Source organism: Dysidea avara, chromosome 1 (assembly GCF_963678975.1).
Source record: "Dysidea avara chromosome 1, odDysAvar1.4, whole genome shotgun sequence".
Taxonomy (NCBI): domain Eukaryota; kingdom Metazoa; phylum Porifera; class Demospongiae; order Dictyoceratida; family Dysideidae; genus Dysidea; species Dysidea avara.
In genome coordinates, this window is record NC_089272.1 from 61070206 (window position 1) to 61096572 (window position 26367).

The 26367-nt window shown below is 37.8% G+C and overlaps 3 long non-coding RNA genes and 1 pseudogene across 3 annotated transcripts; 1 reads left to right on the forward strand and 3 right to left on the reverse strand.

The window, feature by feature from the left end:
* Positions 1-135: 135 nt before the first annotated feature.
* Positions 136-1536, reverse strand: LOC136239484 (uncharacterized). Its single transcript, XR_010693481.1, has 3 exons — positions 1088-1536; positions 466-794; positions 136-277 (listed from the first exon to the last, which is right to left on the reverse strand). It is a non-coding gene; the product is annotated as an uncharacterized lncRNA (long non-coding RNA).
* LOC136239480 (uncharacterized) lies at positions 374-14641 on the forward strand. The gene is made up of 3 exons (XR_010693478.1): positions 374-762; positions 14378-14469; positions 14576-14641. It is a non-coding gene; the product is annotated as an uncharacterized lncRNA (long non-coding RNA).
* A 2419-nt stretch (positions 14642-17060) lies between these two features.
* On the reverse strand, positions 17061-18422 carry LOC136251452 (uncharacterized). The gene is made up of 3 exons (XR_010699100.1): positions 18314-18422; positions 17896-17995; positions 17061-17279 (listed from the first exon to the last, which is right to left on the reverse strand). It is a non-coding gene; the product is annotated as an uncharacterized lncRNA (long non-coding RNA).
* Positions 18423-19565: 1143 nt separating this feature from the next.
* LOC136248162 (uncharacterized) lies at positions 19566-24578 on the reverse strand (annotated as a pseudogene).
* Between the last annotated feature and the right edge of the window lie 1789 nt (positions 24579-26367).

The following is a 26367-nucleotide window of genomic DNA, read 5'->3' on the forward strand; positions in this document are numbered from 1 at the left end:
TGAGAGATTTTTTCACCCTGTGTATCCAATTACAATAACTGTTGTTAAATGTCAGTAATCTGTTATAGCATTTTTATAGCTACATCAGATGCTAGCTATCTGTTTTTCATTTCATCACAAAAATCTCACTTGAGTCGAGGATGTCTGTAAATGAGGTGGTCCAGAAGGCTTTCTTCGGTATCCAGCCAGGTGTTCTTGTATGTATAACATTAGGTACCACTCCCTTCTGTGGTCAACCCTAATTTGATCCCACATGCCATACTGGCATACGGTTTGCCTAAACAATAATAATATGTTCACATGCTTAAGAGTGAAACTTCAAAGAATATCGCATATGGGTACTCAATACATATAGAACTGCAATAATATGAAATATACCACTGATATGGATGAACATGTTTACTTGATAAGTTATTGTGTGTGCTGTGTTGCAGTGCAGTGTAGTTATTGCAAGTAATGAAATACCTGTACACCGTATCATAAATCAGATTGTTGTTTTTTATTGGCATGGTGCTGAACGCTACTATTTTCTGGCTGAATCCATCCACTGCACAGATATGTGTCACCCCGAACATTACATTCTTTTTGTTTTGGTCTATATGAAGTTTGTGACCAAAATAATTTGCCCTGCAGTAGCTTGCAGGATTCGTCATCCTGGCAACTGAATTTGTACGGGCTTGGCAGTACACAGGTGACACATATCTCAACGATTCGCCGACTCTCCTTTCTCCAGCTTTAACTCCTCTTGATGCCAATAACCCTGTAAGTGTTCTGCGTCCATACACAGTACCCGCCTATAACAAATAGTATGGTTTTACATTCAGTTGTTGGGATAACAAAGTTGTGTAATGCACATGTAGAAATCACACTTTGTTCAAAACTACTCATGGTTATTTGTGTATTATTCTAAATGAAGTAGCTACCTAGTGGCTGAAGTAGCTAAATGAAGTTGTAAAAATGCTGAATGTCTGTTAACTTAGCAAAATAAATTACTCTATGTAATGTGTAACACATTGTAGCTACGTATATTTATGGAGCATGCCCAAATTCAACAGAAACAATATAAAGTACAGTCATATTATTGTACCTCATTGACAGCAGTGGCTACTACTTCATCTAATTCAGGTGTTCTGAGCCGGCTTGTTTTGTGTATGCCTCTATCACAGCAGAACCTATAGAATGAACCAATGATTGCATGTTAATTATTTAGTAAACACATGGAATCTTACAATTGAATTCTTACAATTGAATTTGTAATTACACTTGAGTACATGGTAATCTGCCGTACATTAAGTAGCTGCACTATATAGCTAGCTACTAGCACATAAAATTGGCAATGAAAGATAACTTGAAGTATATATGCCTTTGGTTAACACCAACACACATGATTGTCAGTTTTACTTGGCCAGTAATAATTGGAATCTATGTACAGTATTGTATAACGCTAGTCTGGTCTTGTAGTACCAAATGATTCCTAATGTGCTGTTCTAGGCTGGTTTGGGGTGGGACAGGTGATTGACACTGATTTTCTGTGGTGTGTTGTATAGTCTGCCATCATTAAATCAAACTGCTACCAGAGCCCATCATGATCAGAAATTTAATCATATACAATCTTCAGTAAACACGTATCTCTATTCATTCCTACCCAGAACTATTCCCCATTGGAACGATCTATGTATCCCAAATCTATCTACCATTGATCTTGAAACATTTAAACAATCAACTACTCCTACTTTATAACTGTAACTTAGCACTTATTGTATTTATTGTAACTTAGCACTCACTGTAATGTAGTACTCATTGTAATTCTAGCACTTATTGTAACTTACCACTTACTGTAATTTAGCACTAGTTGTAACCTAGCACCTATTGTAACTTAGCACTTATTGTAACTTAGTACTAATCATTATTGTAACCTAAATTATAGGCACTTATGTTATTGTAACTTAAACTAGGCACTTATGTGTATGTACCTTGTACATTAGCGTAAAAACCCTATTGGGTGTTTGCTAATCAATAAATAAATAAATAAAATAAATACAAGGTACAGAAGCACTGACACACACAAACAATTAGGTAATACAATGCATGATATAGCTCTGGAGCTAGCTTATAGCTGATACAGCTATACATATAGCTACAAACCTCTCCAAGGAGCGAACACTCAGCCCTTTGTTGTTAGGATATCTGTATTGAAGATACTATTGGAATCCATACGAGGGAGCGTAGATTTGGCCAAACCTGATGGTAAATACACATGAACATTCGTGACCGGATCTGCGAAAAAGGGACATAGAGTCTAATAGCACAAGCCTAAATTTACAGTATAAAGCATTAATTCCGTAAATTTTTTTAACCCCTCTTTTTTAGTGAAGGAAGGGACTAACAATAAAAACCTGGGTATCATCTTATTCGCCTGCGCAATAGGAGTTAGAAAATCTTTGTTTCGCTGCAGTGGACCCAAGGACACGTAAGTTATGAGCGTTTGTTTATGTCATGTCGAAGCGATCGTACGCGATCAATTTATCTTCATGCATTCGCCTTTGTATGCAGTGAAGAAGGACGAGTAAAGGAAAAACTTACCCAGTAATTTATTCCCCTGTTCATGGCGAACACGATGGTGAAACGTTTAGCTCTGTACCTTGATCCGTTGGTAAGTTACAACCGTTTTTGTAAGCTCCTGTAATTTATTCTCTCTATACTTGCTGTACAAATCGTTTTTTCTGTTGTTGCTACTTTGCAGGGCTGTAACTCCCAGAGTGTTTGGCATATATGACTGAATTTGACAAAACCCGGCTTCGACGCACAAAGCTTCGTTAGGAGATATGACGATTTTAAGTAATCATTGTGTAATAACTTCCCAGTGCCTACAGCTGTGCAAACACAATTTGCACCAAGTATGCATCTATTTGTGACCGGATTTCACATAACAAGGCTTCCACACACACAAAATCAAACTTACGATTTTACCAGAAATGGATTGCTGGTCTAATACACTATCATATTTCACACTGTTCTTCCTTCAGCACTGACAAGTCTGGTTTCTGTAGCAGCTTTCTTCCGACCCTGTCAAAGCCACGAGTGTGAGATTGGCACCATTAAATGGCCATGGCTCTGTGATAATGGTGTGTAGTGAGCTGGGACTTCACAGAGAGCTCGCCAATAGTGTTCTCAGTCAATTTGGAGTAATCTGAGTGCCATGGAGGGCCATGGAGAGCCCAAACTTGGCCTCTGGATTCCAATCGTCTTCTTACTTCATTTTATACCCGTATACCCGTATATTAAGACCACCGTCCACCCCCACCCTCCCACCCTATTAGTACCGCCTGTGATATTATTACCCGCTCGAAAAAAGCTGCTCAAAACAGGGCAAATTTTGGGTATCAGAAATGTATACACCCACTCAGTGATAGCTAGTGAACAGATGAACAATTGGTGCAAATTTTGTTTGCACAGCTGTAGGCACTGGGAAGTTATTACACAATGATTCCTTAAAATCGCCATATCTCCTAACAAAGCTTTGTGCGTCGAAGCCTTGTTTTGTCAAATTCAGTCACATTTATTGTACTATTATTGTATTCACTCAGTATTGTATTAATTTACTAGCTATCACTGAGTGGGTTTATACATTTCGGTGGGTGGGCTTAATATAGGGGTATAAAATGAAGCCAGAAGACAATTGGAATCCAGAGGCCAAGTTTGGGCTCTCCATGGCCCTCAAATCAGGTGGGGTCTATTCTACGGAACGGAACGGAACGGAACGGAACGGAACGGAACGGAATGATGGACTAAACTGCGGAACGGAATGCTTTCTCAGATTGAAGCTTGCAGCTTACCATTGCTGTACAAGTTATCAGTGGCACTTCCAGCAGGTAATCAAACGTACCCCAAGAAAGATAAAACGAATTTAAGGATCGATTGTGGGTTCTTGTTGGTTGTCATTAGTAACGAAGTACTAATTGTGGGAATAGCTGACTCAGTGTGTTCATCTTCGGATATATCAAGTAGGGAACTTAATGCATGACTTGTTTTTACTAGTATGTGAGTTATTTTTACTTACTTGACTTTAGAATGTACAGTCTGAGGCCCAGCCTTTCTAATCGACATAAATCAGTATGTGTATAGCTACACTACAAAGGAAACAAGTATGGTGACAAGCTGAATCAACTCAGTCTAAGCAGAATCTAAAGGAATTTTGTGCAGTGTGTGAGGAACAAACATTCAGATACCTCAAGGAGGCTATATTGTGTGAACATCAATAATTCATTAACAGAGTAGTGGACTATTGTCAGATATCTCAGCCTGAGTACTGAGTTGAATTCTGGATGGGGTCTATTTTACAGAATGGAATGCTTTCTGAATCAACTTGCAGCTTGGCTAACTGCTATCATTGCTGAAATTGCATTTTATCAGTGGAACCTCCAGGAAAATGGAATAGGATAATTATAAAACATTAATTAAGTGATTGTTTAGGTAATCATGACTTTATTCAGTCTAATAAACAGAATATATGGTTGATTGAGTGAGGTATCACTTTCAGAATGTTCAGACGACCAGTGATGAGATGCATGGATTCATCGAATTTTTGTTGTAGTTGGAGACATTAAATATCCAAAAGCAAACTGACTGTATAATATTAATTCACTTTCTTTATATTTTCTCAATTTTGAGCCCGTATACAAATAATTGAATTTTCCTTGTCAATAGAAATCCTAGAATAAGATTGGAGAGAAACTTATCTTTGTTTACCTATACTGTACAACCAAGAGTTTGTAATACTGATTTGTATGGGGGAGAGTGTCTAACTCTCAGTATGGCCTGTACAAACACCCTGCGTAAAGTTCACCTTTCATCAAATCAACACCTTAACTGGGGGATAGAAAACTGTTGATTAGTGTTGCTGAAGAAGGTAAAGCCTTTGTTCTGAAATAAGGCCGACGTGTTACTTTAAGCAGGGTGTTTGGTGAGTGCATTCAAGTTAGACACTCTCCACTTTATTACGAACTCTTGGTACAACTTCAAAGGAAAATGAAGAAAACATACAGATGAATCAATAAAATCACTACAGTAAGGTGAATTACAGACTAGTGAGATCTTAGTTAATTAATGACAGTGGTTGGAAATTAAGTGTGGTAGCTTCTTGTTCTTGAATATGTTGCAAAGTGGAAGTACAAATCAAAATGGGATATCAATTTCATTATGAAAAATTTGTATACATAAATAATCTAGCATTACTATTTCATTTGTCCTCCACTTAAACATGCTACAACAGTACTAGTGTCAGTACATTGGCAGTCTACCTTGAAATTTCAACTCTAGAGTAGATCCAACACAGGACAGCCCGCACTGTAACAAATACATGTGATCCCATTGTAATTTCATGGACCAGCTGGACTGGGAATCACTTGAAAATAGACAAACAAATTTAACCTGTTTTGTTTGAAGTGAAGCATGTGAAATGTTACACTTAAGAAATCCTAGGATTCTTAGGTGGTATGTAATTAATGTGAGTGTTCCATTTCAGATCTGACTAGATACATTGAAATTACACACACATCCTGGTCCAAATCACGTTTGCCTGGTGGCTACGGGCATGGTTTCACATGCGGCTTATAATAGAGATTTGGCTGATCTTGGAGTTTTGGCATTTAGCCTGATTCAAGGCTAGCAGTCAGACACATCCTTGAATTGTGCAACAGATAAAATCAGCTCACTATTGAATACGGCATTAGTCCACTGCACCAGCTGTTAATATATCAATAACTCCATGCATACACTTCAGTGATGTTTGCAGAATATACCCTCCTTGCGGTCTGCCAAAATATTTGCTCCTCACACACTGCACAAAATTCTTCAAGTTTTAATTCAGCTGGCTCTTTTCTGTTACCAGTATCTTCCTGCTTGCTTTATTTATAGGCAGGTTATATAGAGCCGGTACCGGTTACACTGTTTTGCCGGCTATTTTGCCGGCAGTGGAGGGTATAATACTTAGAATGTTACGTGCATTAAAAAAAAAACTTGTACTAAGAAAGCGAAAAAAAAAGTTGTCTAAGCGGGGGTTCGAACCCGGGCATCCGTACTCATAAGCAATGTTTGTAACGATTATACCACCGGTGCTGCAGCTAGTCATATTATTTAGTTTCTACTTTATAAACATCCGACTGAAGTGACTTCTATGTGAAGAAGAAACCAAAGCTGAACCCTAGCCTACCCCTAACGCTAAGGAACTACTTTTCGCATCCCCTAAAGTTGAATGCTCGGGGCAACCTACTAGACGCGTGCCCTAAAGTTGAATGCTCGGGGCAACCTACTAGTGCCGGCACAATAGCCGTTAGTGTTTGCAAACCGGTACCGGCTAAATATACACTTTGTATTTCTAACAGAGTCTCTCCTTGTTTCTCCATGATGAATGCAGACGAGCGTCCCGAAAAATATGTAAGCGCCTAAAATAGAGTTGGCAGCACCAGACTAGACGAGGTTAGCGACACGGCCTTGGTTTTATATGAGCGATGGCATGCACTGGCACTTACTGCTTACGCATGACGAAGCTATGGCAACGTATTTATAGCTGTCACTTCAACTATTGCCAAGATTACGGAGAATTTAGATCTTCCAGTAGTGCCGGAGTTATGCGAGTATTTCACAATTAGCGCTTACTGCCTGCGATTCTGTTTGAATGCTAACCACATAGTGGGCAATTGGAAAAAGTGAAAATGGAAACTGGAAATTGGAAACGGAAATTGTCTAATTTTCATATACATGAGAGATCAGAGAACCATCGTGATGCAAATAATGTATGACATACACAGAAACTAAATCGTGGTATATCCTCAGGCACATACAACCACAAAATGGAAAAATGGTCTTGGTTCAAGAACTATTTGACTATTATCAAAGGGTTTCTTTCAACAACTGCTATTCTGATTTACTTTGGTGTCCCACAGGGTAGTATTCTTGGTCCCTTACTGTTTTCAATGACATGCCTTCATACATTCATGAAAGCCAACTACTCAAATTTGCTGACGATGCCAAGTGCTTTATCCATGTTAGAACACTCTCTGATCATAAGGCTCTTCAAGATGACATCACTGCTCTTTTAACTTGGTCAAGGGATGTTGATCTGGATTTCAGTTAAAAGAAATTTATTCATTTATCATTCAAACGTAAACTAGACACCACTTATTCTATGTCCAATTCAATTATACCTCATGTCGATTCTCATAAAGATCTTGGATTAGTATTATCTGAAGACCTAGCTAAGTTGGGATAAACGTTACAAAGACATCACCGCTCGTGCATACAAAATGCTTGGACTAATTCACCGTACTTTGCCCCCAGTGTTGGGAGTAACGCGTTACATAAGTAACGCTTTACGTAATATTACTTTTGTGGTAACTAAGTAATATAACGAAATACGCTATAAAGATGGGTAATATAACTCAAGTTACTTTACTTACAAATGTAACGCGTTACCTAAGTAATATAGTTACCGTAACGAGCCTAATATTACGTAATATTATTACTACAAGTAACAAAGTTACTAATCTCGTTAGTTATCCTCTGAGTAACGCCTAGCCACAACGAAGTAACGAAGCCTACCGAATGAAGCTTATTCACAAGCTTCTTACTTATAACCAAGATTTGCACATTGTTCAACAGCGTAATCATGTCACGTGATAAAGTGGTAGTTTCACACATGACAGCTTAAGGCTGTGGACACAAAGTAATATAATATGTAATATTATTCAGGGGCGGATCTAGGATTTACAAAAGGGGGGGGGCTAACTCAAGGTACTAATCTTACTTAGGTGTAGCGATTAATAACACTAGCTATGTCATGGTCATCACATATACAAACAGTAAGTAACAGAGCAACCAAAGTGCTAAATTTTATTAAACGAAACCTAAACAACTGCCCATCTGATACTAAAAGAACAGCGTATTTAACATTGGTTCGACCAATTATGGAATATGCTGCCCCAGTTTGGGATCCGTATTATAACACTGACATTTATAAGTTAGAAAAAGTGCAAAGAAGAGCTGCTCGATGGATTTTATCAGATTACTCCAGAAATAGTGTTACGTCATTATTGTCCTCTCTTAGTATACCTACATTACAACAACGCCGTCAGTCATCAAGATTAACACTATTCTATAAAATAATTAATAATACACTACTGATCTCCATCCCCTCACATTATCAAAGAACTCAATTTTGTACCAGGCAACATCACCCCAATCATTTCATTCTGCCACAAGCAACCCTCAACACCTATAAATATAGTTATTATCCTAGAACTGTTAAAGACTGGAATAAGTTGCCAATTAATATAATAGAATCAAGAAATTTGGATGAATTTATTTACGTACTTAACCTTCACTACTGTAATTAATTATCAAATTGCATGTATGTGTACCATTTGGGGTTTTCACCCCCTGGGCAAACCAGCTGAGCTGACTGCCCAGTACCTAATCTTAAATCTAAATCTTAAATCTCTTGGGTAGAGGTGTGCAAAGCACACTTCCCAGCATGCAAAGCATGCTGGAACTAGGGGGGTCTGGGGGCATGCCCCCCAGGAAAATTTTGAAAAATAGATGCTAAAATACTGCAATTTGGAGACATTTCCACATAAAATTCATAAAATTTTCTGCCTGTAGATATTTTATATACTGCCTTTAGATTATAGGTATGGCTCTCTGAAGCATTTTGCTAATGGAAAAGTTTGGGTAGGTACAGACAACCAAGTACATGATGCACCCCTCTCACAATTGCACAACACTGAATATGTGCATGTTAGAATAAGAATGTTGAAAGTGGAAAATTTTGAAATTTGAACAATACAAGATTGAATCTGAAATGGTAATTGTGTACCTGAATTAAGTATTGCCATACATATTAACTACACAAGTAGATGAATGTAGCCCTTTAAACAGACCAATGCACTTCATTGTATGCATAGGTGCAGGCAGATTTGGAAAAATTCCATAACAGAACCAACTACATGTTTCCAGTGAATGTTCTATTAGAGTAGTTAGCTGACTGCTCTATTAGAGTATCTCGATCTTGTACACCTCCAATGCTGATCCAGGTCCTTGTTGCATAAACTTTAGCATAAATCCACTGATAATACCTTGGAAAGATGTTTATAAGGTGGTTTTATGAGTATTTGTATTATTAGTGATCATATACTTATGCTAAGACAAAATTTCATTATAATACTCAGCATATTGATCAAGTAAAGCCTAAATATGAAGGGGGGGCTTCAGCCCCCAAAGCCCCCCCCTGGATCTGCCCCTGTTATTATAGTTACTTTATTTTATGGGTAATGTGTAACTGTAACTAAATAGTTCAGTTGCAAGTACTATGTAATGGGGTATCTCCAAACTGATTTTAGTACGCTTAACGTCATAATGTCGTTAAGGGGGGAGGGGGGGTTCAGCCCATGACGTTATTAATTTTTATTAAAGCAGTTATAGTGTAAATAGCTATAGAACAGAGAAAGTGACGTGATTAAACAGCTATACTGTTTGTAGACTATGTTTTCAGGTAAAGAATGTAACGTTTTGTGCTTCTATTGCCAATGCATTGTTTTCATAGTGTGACGTTAAGGAGGGGGGGTCTGAAGTTAGCGTCATTATGACGTTAAGCGTACCAAAATCAGTTTGGAGATGTCCCCTAATATGTAACTAGTTACTTTTACAAAGTAACTTTCCCAACACTGTTTGCATGCCCCCATGCTGTTCGAATCTATCAAATCACCAATTAATCAGTTCAGCAACAATAATTACATCACTTTCAACTCTACCAATACTAGCACTATGAAAAAAGAGGGATATAAGATGGTATATCGATGCAGGGACCTTTCCGCCATCCAAAAACTAACCTAAACAAAGCATAAAACTTTAGCGCTTGGGCATTATTGAATATTGGATTTGATGAAATCCAACTTCCAACTTTTATATTTTAAGTGCCCACAGCCTTTAATGCGATGGTATCTGTGGTTGCTGTGGCCTATAGGCGATAATTGAAGCCATTGTATATAGACCATACTGTAAGATTTTCTGTCTCCAGTAGGGTTTCTGTGTAGCTATTGCTTAAAGGAAGAATGCTAAATGTATTATCTACATTATATAGCTACAGGCTTTGAGCTGCAGCTCTTGCTAAAGATCGAACTACCCTAATAGAACAGTCAGTATAGTCATAAATGAACAGATGTTCAAGTGTTCATGTTGTGTTGTATGTGATGTGCTGTTTTGGTTTATTTTTGTACTCTTTATAGCTATACATATATATAGCTGAAAAAATCACTTTTACTCTACCACACAGGAGGCTGGAACACTGCTTGCAAAACTGTGCATAAGCGGAAAAGTTGAAGTTAATAACTGTCACATTTTATCAAATCCCATGATCTGTTAAGAAGAGTGGTAATATGTGGTAATATGGCTAGAGATTTGTCTGGTGGCACCCGACCCTTCGGGAGGGATGCATACCACCAAACCAGTCAAAGTATATTGTATTTTAACTGGTATACTATAGCTGCACAGTATGTTCTATGCCCACACACAATAGGAGCAAGGAGGAAACATGTCAGCAATCTGGTAGATGACAAGTGGAGCTAGAGTTTCTGATCATGGAGTGTAGTTTAGTAAAGTTACTAAGTGCCATGGCTATACACTACTGGGCAAATTGACCTTAAAAACCCTATGAAAATTTTCAAGTAACCAATGAAAAAAGTTTCATTGGTGGACTCAATGAATGAATTTTAATTTTCATTATATTTTCATGGGGCTAATGCAGTGAAACTCCGGTGAAATTCCAGTCTAACTTACCAATGAAAATTCTGTGAAAGTGATCTCATGGACTATACATTGGTGAAACTTTATTGGATTATCATTGGATTTTCGTATGGTATATATAGCCTATGAAAAAGAAATTTTATATTTTCACGTGGCACCCAATGAAATTTTTAAACTTTTCACATGGTTTTAATTTTTGTTTCTTTGGGTTTTCATAAAATTTGATGTGAATCCTTCCAGTAGTGTATAGTTTGGTTATAGTTACAAGTGACAATATACTCTAATAGAACAGTCAAATTATCCCATAGCCTCCTACTAGCCTTTAGCTTCTCAAATAGACAACTAGGGCACAGAAAGTTACCCTTCCTTCCTCTTTCATTGTCCCCTTGTCGCAATCCACTCCCAACGATCTTATCGGTCTGTGCACTGTAGTGACTGGCATGGGTCTTAAAAGTGTTTACTGATCATGGAGTGTAGTTTAGTAAAGTAACCAAGTGCCGCTGGTAATTGCTGGTTTATTCTCTAGTGATACAAGTTTGAGTTGTGTAGTACTTCGCTACATGTAGCCTCTATACATAAAGTGTATTACAGTAGTGATGGTGACGATATAACCTAATAGTACAGTCACTGATGTCAGAGCCACTAACTAGCCCTTACAGACCACTAGTGAATAGAAAGTTTCTCCACCTTCCACTTTCATTGTCCCCTTGCCCCTAACCCACTTCCAACAATCTTATTGGTCTTTAGTGACAACGACAACAATTATTAAACACTATACAGTACACACAATATACACTAAGATTAACTACACGATCAATAGTAGAATACATTCTGGCCAGCAGTCAAGTTGTACATGTTGTCTTCTTGATCTCACATAACTGTACTCTACAAATTGACATACATATTAAGATTTATTGGACACATACAGCAATCCTGCTACTTACTGGCTTCAATCCTTATGTAGATTAGCTATCTATCCTAGGCTCTGTGTCTAACAGCTGGAACACTCTTCTTGCAGATAGGATTGCATTGGAATGGTAGGGTAAAAAAGCACTGATTCGACCACTCTGTACACCCACCATCACCAGGGCAATGACCACTCTGTATAAACAACCACAACTGTAAGCCATGTACAATAGCTTAAAGTGTACAATTCCCCTATAAATTAAACAGAGTATGGCAACCATACAGTGTAAGTGATAAAAGTGGGATCATGCTCTCCCTCTCCCCTTCCCGTCACTACTTGTAACAATGATACTTCAACAGAGTATGGTATCCATGTCTGTTGAATTCTAGTAGGTACTGTAGTTTTCATTGGCAAATTTTTGCTCCCCTCCCCTACATACATCACTCACTGTTTGGGCTACACCAACACCCCTGCAACTAGCAAAGGTATGTGTATGTATACCAAAACCTTGCAACACAGACATACAGCTTATTACTCAAGCCATTGTTACAGTATTAAAACATAGATGGTGCATATACACTTGTGAATTTAAAATGCATGTAATACTCATAACTGCTTTATCTAAAATAAAGCACACTTTGGCACCTCAACCCATTCGTATCATGTACCGTAACTATGACACACAAATGACCACCTGTCCCAGACTGTGTTTAAAGATACATCCCTCAGTAACACTTTCATCAGAGATACTGAAAAATGTGGCCCTTAAGAATCCAGAAAGACCACCACATTCCCCAATGGCAATGATTGCACTAGCCAAGGGATGAGAGCTCTCTTCAACTGTTTCTGCATAGCCAAACTCCTGTATAGAGGTACAATAATGTTCTTCAAAGAGAAAATCATTGACTTTTAAACATGTAGGTACAGTATTCAAGACTTACACAAGTATTTGTAATCACTTTTAAAAAATAAAACCACCGCCTATAATTAGTTAATATGCCAGTGTTTTTTTGTTGTTTTTTTGCCTCAGAGGTTCGCTAAAACTAAAAGTCCACTTTAAAGTTTACTTGTGACACACACTTAAGTTTACGTGTGACACACACTTGTGACCACCACGGAACAAGACACTGTTATTGCTACTAACTGACATAACATTGTTATAATATTTGCTACACAGCTAGCTTATTTAATAACCTGGAACTATCAATGGTGATGTGATCAATGGTGATGTGTCAACCATCAAGTAGCTAGAATGATCAAGTAGCTAGAATGGTCAGTTGTTGTCTGTGTAAAAATCATCTCATAATGCAATGGTTGATTATGAAGAGTCAACCATCAAGTAGCTAGAATAGTCTGTGGTTGCCTGTGTAGACCACCTCACATGCAATGATCAATGGTGATGTGTCAACCATCAAGTAGCTAGAATGGTCTGTGTAAAAATCATTTCACAATGCAATGGTTGATTAATCATCTCACAATGCACTGCATTGTCAAGAATCACAAAGTTGACTGGGCTTTTGAGTAGAAATCACATAACAGCCATTTCTTGGCATTGGTTGTTTTGAGTGCACACACTTTTTATGTGCAAGGTGAGGGTGGTGGAATTAGCAACCAGCATAGAGCGCTCTCCACCTTGATACCCTTAACTTGTTGAAAATGCGTATGCACTCTGCGGTTAGTGCTGTACAGCACAAAAACAGTGGTGGAGCTAATCCTTTAAAAGACAATTTTTTGTGCATTCCACTGCTTTTGTACTGTACATTCAGTGGCGATTCTAGACCTGACCTACAGGGGGGGCCCAGTAGGGAACAACATAACTATTGTTGTTTGGCTATAGTATAAAGTAGAATTTTCAGGGGGGTCTGGGGGTGCAACCCCCAAAAGCTGCAGGATTTTTTGCAATTTAAAGGCTTGAAAACAGCCTAAAATTTGTTCTAAAAACATGAAAAATGCTAAAAATAACAATGCCAATCTATACAGCAACTTTTCCCCAAGATTTGTTTAAAAGTTATTTTTTAACAGGCCCCCCCTTAGAATCGCCTATGTGTACATTGTTAATAGCAAGGTGCAGGATCATAGCTAACTGCAGTGCTCAATAAATTCAACCATAGAATATTATGATTGAGAAAAAAATATATATGTCACTCCAGTTTTCCAGTCCAGTTGTCTGGCCCATTATAAAGCCCCACAAGTGCTATTATGAAACAAGTTTACAGAGACAATTTTTAAAATACGTTCCCTTTGCTCTGGCCTCATGATAGCGGTAACAGGAGCCATAATATCTAACACTAAGATCATAAATTAAATAAAAACTGGCTGCCATGACATTGTTCAATGGGACTGGTCTGGCCGTTATACTGTGTGTATGCTGTGTAAAAATTCATTAATTCCCAACAATGGCCATTCTGGAATGTTTAGTGGTTATTAATGCATTAATGATACTGCAATACTGAGTTAAAACTTGTGAAGAATACATGAGCAAATATGCACCGTTTGATCATGTGAAAGGTTTCTTTTAATTTTGAAGTCACAGTGCATTGTTATTTTGAATATGCATCTAGCAAATTGCAGTGTACATTTGCACTGTGTTGTGGTATCTGTGATGTTATAGTTTTAAAAGTATGTTTGCCTGTGTGCTGTATGTGGTTTGTAAGCTTATTGCTTATCTTTAAGCAATGGTGCTGAGGTTTTATGAGATCAGGAGCTGTCCTCATAAAGAGGATGGGACTTGGGAGGAAGAAAGAGAAGGGGATGATGAAATAGAGGTATGGCCTGCAGCATGTAAACAGGAGTAACTTTAAGACCGCACAGTGATATAATGACAGCTAGAACACTGCCACATTAAGTAATGTTAAACTGTTCCTCCTCTAGTCACCATGACAGTACATCATTGTGTTAGAAACTGATTGGCAATCTCCAAAATATTTTTCTATAAAGGTATATGTGTATTTTTCAATAATTTTGTTTTTACCACTCATCTAAAGGATTCATGCAGTGCCTCACGATTTATTCACTCCCTTTGTGTTAGCTTCAAGATTAATTCCTAACTCACTGTTCCAGCAGATATAGTCATAAGTAATACCATACGAAACAAAATTTTGGTGAATTTGGCAAAATGATTTCAATTTGCAAAAGTAAAAAATAATAAAATATCTTATATTATATAATTTTTTTAGCTAACTAGCTGCATAAATAGAGAGAATTAATGCAGTATGACACAAGTATTCACCAAAATATTATTTACCAAACTCTCAGCTCAAGTTGAGTCACCCTTATCTCACAAAAAGTTTGTATCAAACTGTACACTGTAGCCTCTGTGTGTTGTTTCTATGGTAACTGGTTTGTGTGAAGCACAAAGGTTAAAAAACTGGATGCCGCTAGTTTGTGTAGCATTAACAATTTGGCCCCATAGTCACCGTACATTTGCTTCTTACTTAAACTCTGCTGATGCATCAATGAATCTTGTGGTTATGTCTGCAGTGACTGGTAAGTGTTATACACTTATGTGACCACAACATACTTCATGGATGCCAATACAAGCTGGCCTTGTAGCTTCTGTAATACCAGATTATTAGTAGAAAGAGTGAGTTTGTGTAGTTACCTGTTCATCTAATTCACCTGTGCTCATCCTATAGCTACTTGTTTTTTGTATGTCTCTTTCACTGCAAAATCCACATACATATGTACAAGCGGTAATATTGCTATGTATGTATTGTGTCATCAGTGTATATGTGCGTACACGCTGACGACACAATTCCAAACTGCTGGGGGTCAATAACTGTTGAGCTGTGTTTGTTTATCTCTGCCAATAATATTCACACAATTACATGACATAAATATTGACATGACTGCAGATTGAGAAGGAAGGTATTAAGCTTCTCATTTCACCAGTGTCTGGAAATAGCCTTGTGGTTTGATCTGCTGACCTTCAAAAGCATTGAGTTCTCTGTTTGTAGGTGTTAGTGGTGGCTGTAGCTGGTCAAGATCATTCCAGGTGGAAGAATTAATAAATGTGACAGGAGATGCTGAGTGATCCCTTCAATGCAGAACAGATAATTACGTATACATGGATAGGCTACATTATTGTGTATACTACAACACAATGGACTGTAAGAATACATAGTATTTTGAAGGCAAACTTGGACATGTGTGAAATTTTGTATTTATTTTCCACCCATCATACAACGTTAATACCAAGACCAGTTTGAGAATTGCCTCTGTAATCAATCCACTCAGCACTAAATGTGCACTCCAACTAGACATTACAAGGAGTTTGAGGAGATGTTTCTCTGCAGTTTGTAATCAATGAGCTTGGTTATACATGACCGATGGCTATGAAAGAGTTTTCAAGATGATTATTTGGTCAATGTTATTTTGTGGACCATGCCCACACATTCATTTTCCTACTGTACAGTACTATCATACTGTATGATATTTATGGAACACATGTATAGAAACTTTTGTTAAAATACATCCCCTTTCAAGTTTACTCTGGCCTCACGATAGCGGTGACTGGAGCCACAATGTCTACTGTAGTCCAAACACTGAAATCTTAATAGTTGAACAGACTAGAGTGCTTTATTATTATAGTTGACTATAGTTACTATAGTGTAGTTGGCTATAGTTACCCTGTTGACTATAGTTGTAGCTGACTATAGTTACCCTGTTGACTATAGTGTAGTTGACTATATATAGTTACCCTGATGTGTTGACTGTAGTTAGCTTCTTCCTCTGTTGACTGTATACATGTACGTAGTTATGTACATGATCCTCTACTGTTACTGTAGTTACCCTCTACTGTACTGTTGACTGTAATTACCCTCTACTATATATAATGTTATGAGATGGTCTTATCAACGGAGTCATGGAGTACACATTGGCTGCATGTCTTTGGCACCTACTTGAAATGATCAATCCATGTGCACCCACCATATATAATGTGTGTATTATAGTGATTGACAATAATAAAGCACTCTAGTCTGTTCACATGAGTGTACACTTGTGTATCCTTGTCATAGTATGGCATAGCATGAGGTATGTGTCATATACTGCCTGACTTAGCCATAGCCACTATGTGTCTATGTCATGGTGTATATACATGTGTGTGTGTCCTTGTCATAGCACATGACAACCTTGGGTACATGCATGCACACCAGTCATTATTTTTGGCAACATATTAACCATAGCTGTGTCCATGTTAGCTATGTATAGTCTACATAATTATAATCTTGCTATAAATGCATGACATAAACATCGCAGCACACACAATAACTCTTATAATATCAACCAGGATTTAAAAACTCGTAACACTTTTCTAATACAGAACACTTATAAACACTTTTCTAATACACTCTGATTAAGACCACACGCACACGCACGCACGCACGCATGCATGCACATGCACACACACATACTCCCCAAACTAATGTTGTACAGTATCTTTTGTGTCTGATAAGCATATGAGAGCACACTATCTGGAGCATTTGTATTACTGTGACATCCATGGTCACCAGTGGGAAGTTTAGTCAAGATACTTCCAATGGTACTGTATATATCCATAGCAGGTACTTCCACACTGTAAAAACGAATTTGTTAAATTGACAAAATTTGTTACACTAACAAATTGTTAAATCAACAAACAGCTTGTTATTGTGACAAATATATGTTAAACCAACCAACATATATGTTAGAGCAACAAAAGGCAACTGAGATGTTAAAATTAACAAAATCCTTTGTCAAAGTAACACATTTGTTATGTCAATATAATCTAATAAACTTTGTTATACTGACACACAGATCTGGGTAATGGTGGGGCTGTACCATGCCCCAGGGTGATGGTCTCTGCACCCGAAGTCCCACCTGGACCTCACCTATTATATAGCGAGATATGGACAGGAGTTTGACATTGCTTCCTCAGTTATTTACTAGGTACAATTGATGTTACAGCTGGGTGAGCTGCTTCCCTAGTTAACATCATGGAGGTCCCCATTTAACTGCTAAGTATAGACTGGAGTAATGTGAGTAGTTTCTTGCTTAAGGAAACAACAACAACACCAAAGAGTCTTGGCCAGGCATCGAACCTACGGTACACGCATGCACGCACGCACGCACGCACGCACACACACACACTCACCCACGTGCACACACACACACTATGTGCACGCATGCATGCACATGACAACATTCATTACCTTGTTACTGTGATTCCCTGTACACCATGACACATCAAATAGTCCTGTATTGGTTGCTTTATCCAATCTGGTTCAGTTGCAAGGGAGCTGTAACTCTCAGCTACATATGAAAATACAAATATTAGCAATTCGATAGCCTCTCTTATTGTGTAGGTAGACAGACACACACTTAAGTTTAGTCTAAAAGCCAACGTATTTTGCAGAGTAGTATCGTGGTCTCAAAGGCATTCACAATGCAGCCAATCATAAGGTGCATTAAAAAAGAAGTAACAGGCCTGATATACTTGTTACTTTGTCAAAGCAATATATTTTTATGCAACACATTACAAATGTAACTCCCAACTCTCTATATAGTTACTAGTCCAGTAAAATGTGTGCAAGGAGTTCACATGTCACAAACTATATTATATGTACATACCATTTGATTTGTACAGTGCTTTTTCAAAGAAGTCATCACTTAGAAGAAGGGCACACATTAGTTTTTGATGACGTCGTGCCACACTGAGGGCAATGTTTTTGAAATTTCCCTGCTGAGCTATCCTTTTTAAAATAGCTGGTTTTGGCCTCCATTATCATGCACCAAGATGTCGTAAGAGGATCTAATCTACATATACACATGTTACGCATGTACATACAGCATGTACATGTAACTTACTTTAAAATCTAAGACGGAAAATGTGTCATGTAGCGTTGTTTAGGAATAATGCTTTTGTGAGGATAACATTCACGAAATGACAACAGGTGCATTTCAATTAAGAATTTCAAGTACTCCACTAAATCAACTGAGAAAAAGGGGGAGACACTCATCTCTCTGTGTTTGTACCTGCCTCGGTAGCTCCTCCTGAGAAAGAAAGCAAATGTGCTTACATATAAAATGGAATCTTCCACAAAGGCTAAATACAGTAGAACCTGTCTAAGCTGGTCACCCTCGGGCTAACATTTATATGCTTTAGATGGGTGAGTTAGTTTATACCTTCTTCAGTAGGTAAATCTAAATTTGACCTTTTTAGAGAGGTGGTCTTACCATAGAGGTGATTGTTAAGACAGGTTCCACTGTAGTCCAAAACACTCCAACATAAAAGTTAAGTATCTCAGCATCTAAGTATCTTTATAAGTATATGTGACCAAATTTTACAAAAACGTCGATCTACGCACACAACCTTGAAGTTGACTTTTCACCATAAATCGATAGCCACATCAATACACTACACTTTTGCACCACAGCCAAGCCAATACTTTTCCAAGGCTGTACCATGCCCCAGGGTGATGGTCTGTGCACCCGAAGTCCCACCTGGGCCTCACCTATTATATAGCAAGACATGGACAGGAGTTTGACATTGCTTCCCCAGTTATTTACTAGGTACAATTGATGTTACAGCTGGGTGAGCTGCTTCCCTAGTTAACATCATGGAGGTCCCCATTTAACCGCTAAGTATAGACTGGAGTAATGAGAGTAGTTTCTTGCTTAAGGAAACAACAACAACACCAAAGAGTCTTGGCCAGGCATCGAACCTACGGTACACGCACGCACGCATGCACACACACACACACACACACTCACACACGTGCACACACACACACACACACACACACACACACACACACACACACACACACACACACACACACACTATGTGCACGCATGCATGCACATCATAATATAACATTCATTACCTTGTTACTGTGATTTCCTGTACACCATGACACATCAAATAGTCCTGTATTGGTTGCTTTATCCAATCTGGTTCAGTTGCAAGGGAGCTGTAACTCTCAGCTACATATGAAAATACAAATATTAGCAATTCGATAGCCTCTCTTATTGTGTAGGTAGACAGACACACACTTAAGTTTAGTCTAAAAGCCAACGTATTTTGCAGAGTAGTATCGTGGTCTCAAAGGCATTCACAATGCAGCCAATCATAAGGTGCATTAAAAAAGAAGTAACAGGCCTGATATATTTGTTACTTTGTCAAAGTGATATATTTTTATGCAACACATTACAAATGTAACTCCCAACTCTCTATATAGTTACTAGTCCAGTAAAATGTGTGCAAGGAGTTAACATGTCACAAACTATAATTATTATATGTACATACCATTTGATTTGTCTAGTGCTTTTTCAAAGAAGTCATCACTTTGAAGAAGGGCACACATTAGTTTTTGATGACGTCGTGCCACACTGAGGGCAATATTTTTGAAATTTCCCTGCTGAGCTATTCTTTTAAAATAGCTGTTTTTGGCCTCCATTCTCATGCACCAAGATGTCGTAAGAGGACCTAATCTACATATACACATGTTACGCATGTACATACAGCATGTACATGTAACTTACTTTAAAATCTGAGATGGAAAATGTGTCATGTAGCGTTGTTTAGGAATAATGTTTTTGTGAAGATAACATTCACGAAATGACGACAGGTGCATTTCAATTAAGAATTTCAAGTACTCCACTAAATCAACTGAGAAAAGGGGGGAAACACAAATTTGTAGTATTTCTAATAGTAAAATAAAGCATTCCCATTCTTTGTTTGATTCAGGCACCATATCTCTAATCATCAATGGTAAATACACTGCTAGATTCCACATTTGGCTAGCTACATAAAATTTTTTTATACAAAATGAATCACATACTTAAAATGTATACCATACCTGATTGAGAAATTTTACCATCATCAATTAACACATTACAAGAAAGTCGGGAAGGCTTATTCTTAGATTCTGATCGGCTAAATTTAAAACTTGATATTTTCTGATTCAAATAGTCAATACTGATTCAGAAGAAGTGCTCCTCGCACACAAAGTTCTGCAACATGGTTTTTATAGTATAAGGAAGTACTCCCTCCAACAAGATGTGCATGACGTCTTGCGGTAGCTGACCACTACCAACACTGAAATCATCCAGCTGGTTTAATGTACTTTCATAATTAATTCCATAGGTTACTGAGTCAGCTTCACGTAACACTCCAGATAAAAGAGAACAGTGATACTCATAGTTGACAGGGTTCCTCAAAACAAACATATCCTCTCGAAACTATATAATGTGAAACAGCATGGATGATGATTGAACAGTTGATCACACCTGATGCATTCTAAATCTTTATGACCATAGCTAAGCATCATAGCAACCATAAGTAGATAATGGGAGTGACCACAAATGTACCCCTCTGCTGTTCAGAAAGCTCACAAAATCATAGCATCAGAGAAAGCTCATACCACTTATGTATAAGAATGCCAACACATGGTTGGCTTTGTCATCAGGACATCTTATACTGACACATACTGCAAGAATGCTTATTGTGAATAATGCACTCTTTTCAATTTAGCCATAAATTGACTCGTGTTAACAGTTAATAAGATCACTCACATATAACAAAAAGTAGGCAAATATAGCGCTTCAGAAAACCTTTTCTTTATCAGCAGGGAGTGTTGTAGGTGTGATAACATATTGGAATACATGATAGGTATCATAATACAGCATAATACTGTACATCAATTAAATTTGGCAGTAAACTAAATGTGGCAAATCATCACCAAATTGCCAAATTTAAATTTCGCCAATATTGTAAGCTCCTCACAGTAATCATAGCCATTCCTTACACTGCAGTACAGTACATATTTCATTGGTAGCTAAAACATTCAGTCAGTCGGTAGCTAATGTGGTGGGACAAAAGAGGAATATGCAAAGGAGTGGCCATGCATGCCAGACTAGTAGATAGCTGCCATATTTGGTGGCAAAATATGTTTTGTACAAACATGTATATAGGTAGGTGTGTGATGTCGTGGATAGCAACATACACGACAATATAGCAAAACCAGGTGACGGGCAGACACATGCAAGTGGCTGTGGCTCTCTGCCTGCTGTCAGACAAGATTACAGTTTGTAAAGCAATATAATGCAGGTGGATATATGGCTCACAACTACACAGTAAGATTAGAATACAACTTGTACCCAATTAGTGGGTGTGGTTTCATATAAGCCTGCACACAGCAACAGTTATGTAGATTGATAAGTGGATGAGGCAGCAGTTGATAAGGGGGCCTGGCTCACAACAGAAACCTTGAACTAGTAATACAGTGTAGTCAAGTGCAGTGTACTCTTTAAACATCAATTTTTCAGTCATAATCCAACCAACATACATGCAAAAATGCTAAGAGAAACGTCCCCAATTGCACTTCTCAGAGAATCGCCAAATATTAGCGTTGGCAATATTTGTTGATATATGGAATACAGTTATTTTGATGACAATTAAGATACAATGATTTTTGGCACTGTTACCAAGAGATCAGACTCCTGTGTTTCAACAGGTTTCAGACAATTTTACTATCACAGCACCCTCACTTACCCTAACACTCATAGTGTCTTTAGTAGCAAGGCAGTTCCTACACTTTCTGAGTGAAAATCCAACTTCGATTTTAAACCCCCCAATCAAATGTGCAGCCTGAGTATCGGTTAGCATGGCTAAAACAGCTCCCTTAACTACAGTTTCTTGATCATTTATTGTTAGCAGACAACCCTGCAAAGTCACAATACATTCGTATGCATGCACACAAACAAAATAAGTCACCTTTCTAAGTTTATTCATATCCTTTATGAAAGGTTTTAAAACAGCTTCAAATCCATACTCTTTCAGTAGGGGATATCGAACAACAGCTATTAGTTGAATAGTTTTTAATGATGACCAGTACTTTGGATGAATATTAGCCAATGTGTAATAGAAGAGTGCTGTAAAATAAATCAGCACACAAAGGATTTTAACATTCTATATTATACAAACTGGTACACATAAAGACAGACTATAAACTCTAGTTGTTAGGCGCACACGCCTAATACAAATTTGCGAAAAAATAATGGAATTAACACACAGTTGTTAAGCGCATGCACCTAATAAATAAACTTCATCGTGATTATTTTCTTGGGGTGGTACGAAGGTTGTGTGAATTGCAGTTACAACATGTGCCAGTATTTAGAGTCCAGTTTTAGTGCACTGAATCCTTCGTGTGGAACATACTACAGAAGACTGCTTCACTTGGTAAGGCACATATTTTGGCTTTGTACTTAGTGAAACTTTGTGTTAAACACTATTAGCAAACCTCTGGCATTTCTTTACAACTTCATCTCATGTTGGAGCTACACATTCATCCATAAGCAGGGCCGGCCTTAAGGGTAGGCAGAGTAGGCAGCCGCCTAGGGCCCCAAGTAAAAAGGGGCCCCAAGTAAAAAGGGGCCCCAAAGCTCTGAATCCAGGGGCCACAGGCCCCCATCAGTATTCAAGACTTACACAAGTATTTGTAATCACTTTTAAAAAATAAAACCACCGCCTATAATTAGTTAATATGCCAGTGTTTTTTTTTTTTTTTGCCTCAGAGGTTCACTAAAACTAAAAGTCCACTTTAAAGTTTACTTATAACACACACTTGTGGCCACCACGGAACAAGACACTGTTATTGTTTACAACAGCATGGAATACTTCGAACATTCGAACAGCTTCAGTAACTGCTGGGAGCAGGATTTCTTTGGCTTGCAATTGATTGTATTGTGCCATTAGTATGTTTGGAATACCTTTATTTGAACCTACAGGGCAATATTTAACTGTTGGGCTTTTTATCCCGCCATTTGTTCCGCTACATTTTTTTAGCGGATTAAACATCACATATATTAGTAACAGGTTATAATATGAAAAAATAAAGCAAGTTAAACAATTAAATTGCATGTCTCACTCACTACCATCTGTAACAGATTTGCATAAAACTAAAAACTATCCCGCCATGTACTAATTTCAATCCTCCTAGCTCACCATGCAAAAACACAGGCTCATGTTCAGTAATTTATAGGGAGTACATACAGCAATTCTGACACACTCCGTTCCAGTACCGACCAGTGCAAAAATAATAACCTAGCTATCCATTATACAATTCACTAAGAAGGTTATTTATCCACTGGTTTGATTACACAAAACCACTCATTGCCATGATGGTTAGCTGAACAACATAATTAATGTACCACAGCTGGCTTTGAAGTTTGGACCATTTTTATATCCTCAATTGCAGGGTGGTTTAGGTTCAGTGTCCACTGTTACAGAAGCATTGTCCACTACCACTAGTCAATTAGGTATATGTGGTTTTGTAATTATAATTACCACTATGTTAGCACCATCCATGTCCTTCACCAATTTTTGAATGGCAGTGGTTCTGGTGCATTTCTTCTTACAATAGCTGACTACGGCCTTGCTCCACAAAATAAACTCTTCATCGAAGTTATCTTTTAGCTCAGGTCATTGCATTGTGATTTCAAATTTCAGTTTTGCCTTCATAAAAGCGCATATGAAAACAATAATAATAAGTCTACTATATAGCTGATACTTACATAAGAGCACTTCTATAGCATAGGGTATTTTAGAAATAGGCTTAAAGTGGTTGAATCCTTCATACTTAAAATGTCAGCTCTTCGCTGCTTATGGGTCCGAATGAAAAGCGTCTTCATTTTTTGAGGATCTGGCTTTGTTTTTTATCCACTCTTCCTTAAGGAGTTTTAAATTGGATCGATCGGATACTTCATCTTCAGCATTGTCTGGAATCGCTAGGTATTTATGTTTGAAGGTGTCCACTTTCCTCTTCTTTCTAGGTTGAGTGTCATCATTGTCATCTGTGGTCTTTCGATTTATATTCTGGCACCGGGTATATATAAACCACCCTGTAATGTTGAAAAGTATCCATTTGATTTGAAATACGATTGTTTCAAGTATACCTTAGAACTTTCATCACCAAGGTTTGAAAACTTGCGGTGCAATGATTTGGAAACTATTTGGCAGTCCTTCAATGATGGTCATAATGTGTAGGTCATGAGGGGGGTGGCTAGAGTCTGCACCATGTACTTCCTGTCGCATTCGTCTATGCCCCCCCCCGTTTTAGGCAAGCTTCTGAGGAGTGGCGAAATGCTGGGACCAGAAAGGGGTCAGGAATATCCTTAAGAATAAAGATCCATTTTAATTTATGGTGCAAACAAGCTGTGTACTGTACTTGAGATGAGTTTGATCTTGATCCTCCTAAAGTAAAGAAATTAATTAATCAAAGTGGTACACAACTAACACATGGTAAACCTATATAGCTATAAAGAATATCAAATTGTTTCAAGTTCAAAGTGTCAATAGAGGTAAAGGCACACCTTAGGTTTGACAGATGTTATTATTGAAGATGAAGTTGCTGATTCAGGAGCTGAGTTTGAGACTATATTTATCTAGTACAGGAAAAAGTTTGTAGAGATACAGTAAATAATGTAATATTTTCTTACCAAGCCCACTATTTATCCAGCTAAAACTGTAGAGTTTCCTTTTCCTTGGATAAGGCAGCTATCTCCTTTCTTTGCTTGGTAATATCAAGATTACTTGCAGTTGATGCACCAGAAAATGTGGAGGTGCTCGACTCCTGTAAAAAGCAGTAATAAACCTAAAAGATAATAAAATCTGTAGTTATTGCACCTTATATAGCTTGAGTCAGTTACATTCCCAGTATGATCTTGCACATAGTCACGGTGATCAGTCTACAAAAACAACCCTTTCTCAGTCGAATCCATGAGGATATAGCAGTCGTGTTAGCAATTCTAAACAAGCCGCATCATGTGCATCCACGAAAAACACAAAAGAACAGTGTTAATAAATGTGACCGGATCTGCGAAAACAGGACATAATCGCATTTTTTTCCGAATTCCTGTTTATTGAATATATATAATCTATGTTAGGGTCCGCAATCCGAAAAATCAACTTTCACAAATCGATCCCCCTACCATTGTGGGATGTTCATTGTAGTATCCCATTGCTAGATCCACCATGAAACCGGAGGCACAGTTGTTGTCTTCAAAGAACTATCGATTTTAGTATTTTGTGACGGATGCAAAAATTATTTTTAAAATTTCAGGCTCCACACAAAGAACAGGATAGAACTTGCTGCTTAGCTAGATATTATCTAGAGTTAATGTAGTTAAAAAGTACGCACAGTAATAAGCAAATGATTCACTGGGTTCCGGCACAGGGTTGCTTTCTCTCAAAAAGCAGAAAACGAAACACGAATTTTCGAATTCAAACTGCCCTACCAGCCAAGACAAGAAAAGCCAACTCTTCCTCATAGTGATGTGATAAGGTTGGATGCATAGTCTGTCTATGCTGTTAGTTTGGAAAGGATCTGAGACTTCTCACCATCTGGGTGAAAACGTCAAAATTTTCGTGCGTCATTTCAAGGGATTCTCTCAATGGTACCAAAGTGCTTTCCGGTACTTCTGATGCCACACTGGTCACTTAATTTTGTTTAGAATGATGATAAATGATGGTTCAAAACGTTTGACAGTAGTAGTAGTTGGTGTTTCTGTGATTTCATATGATGCAGTATACCAGCAGCTCACCAGGAGCTCCACCCAGCTCGAATAAAAAATGAAAGATTTGTACATTTTGCGGTTTGTTTTTATTTTTTATTTATTTTATT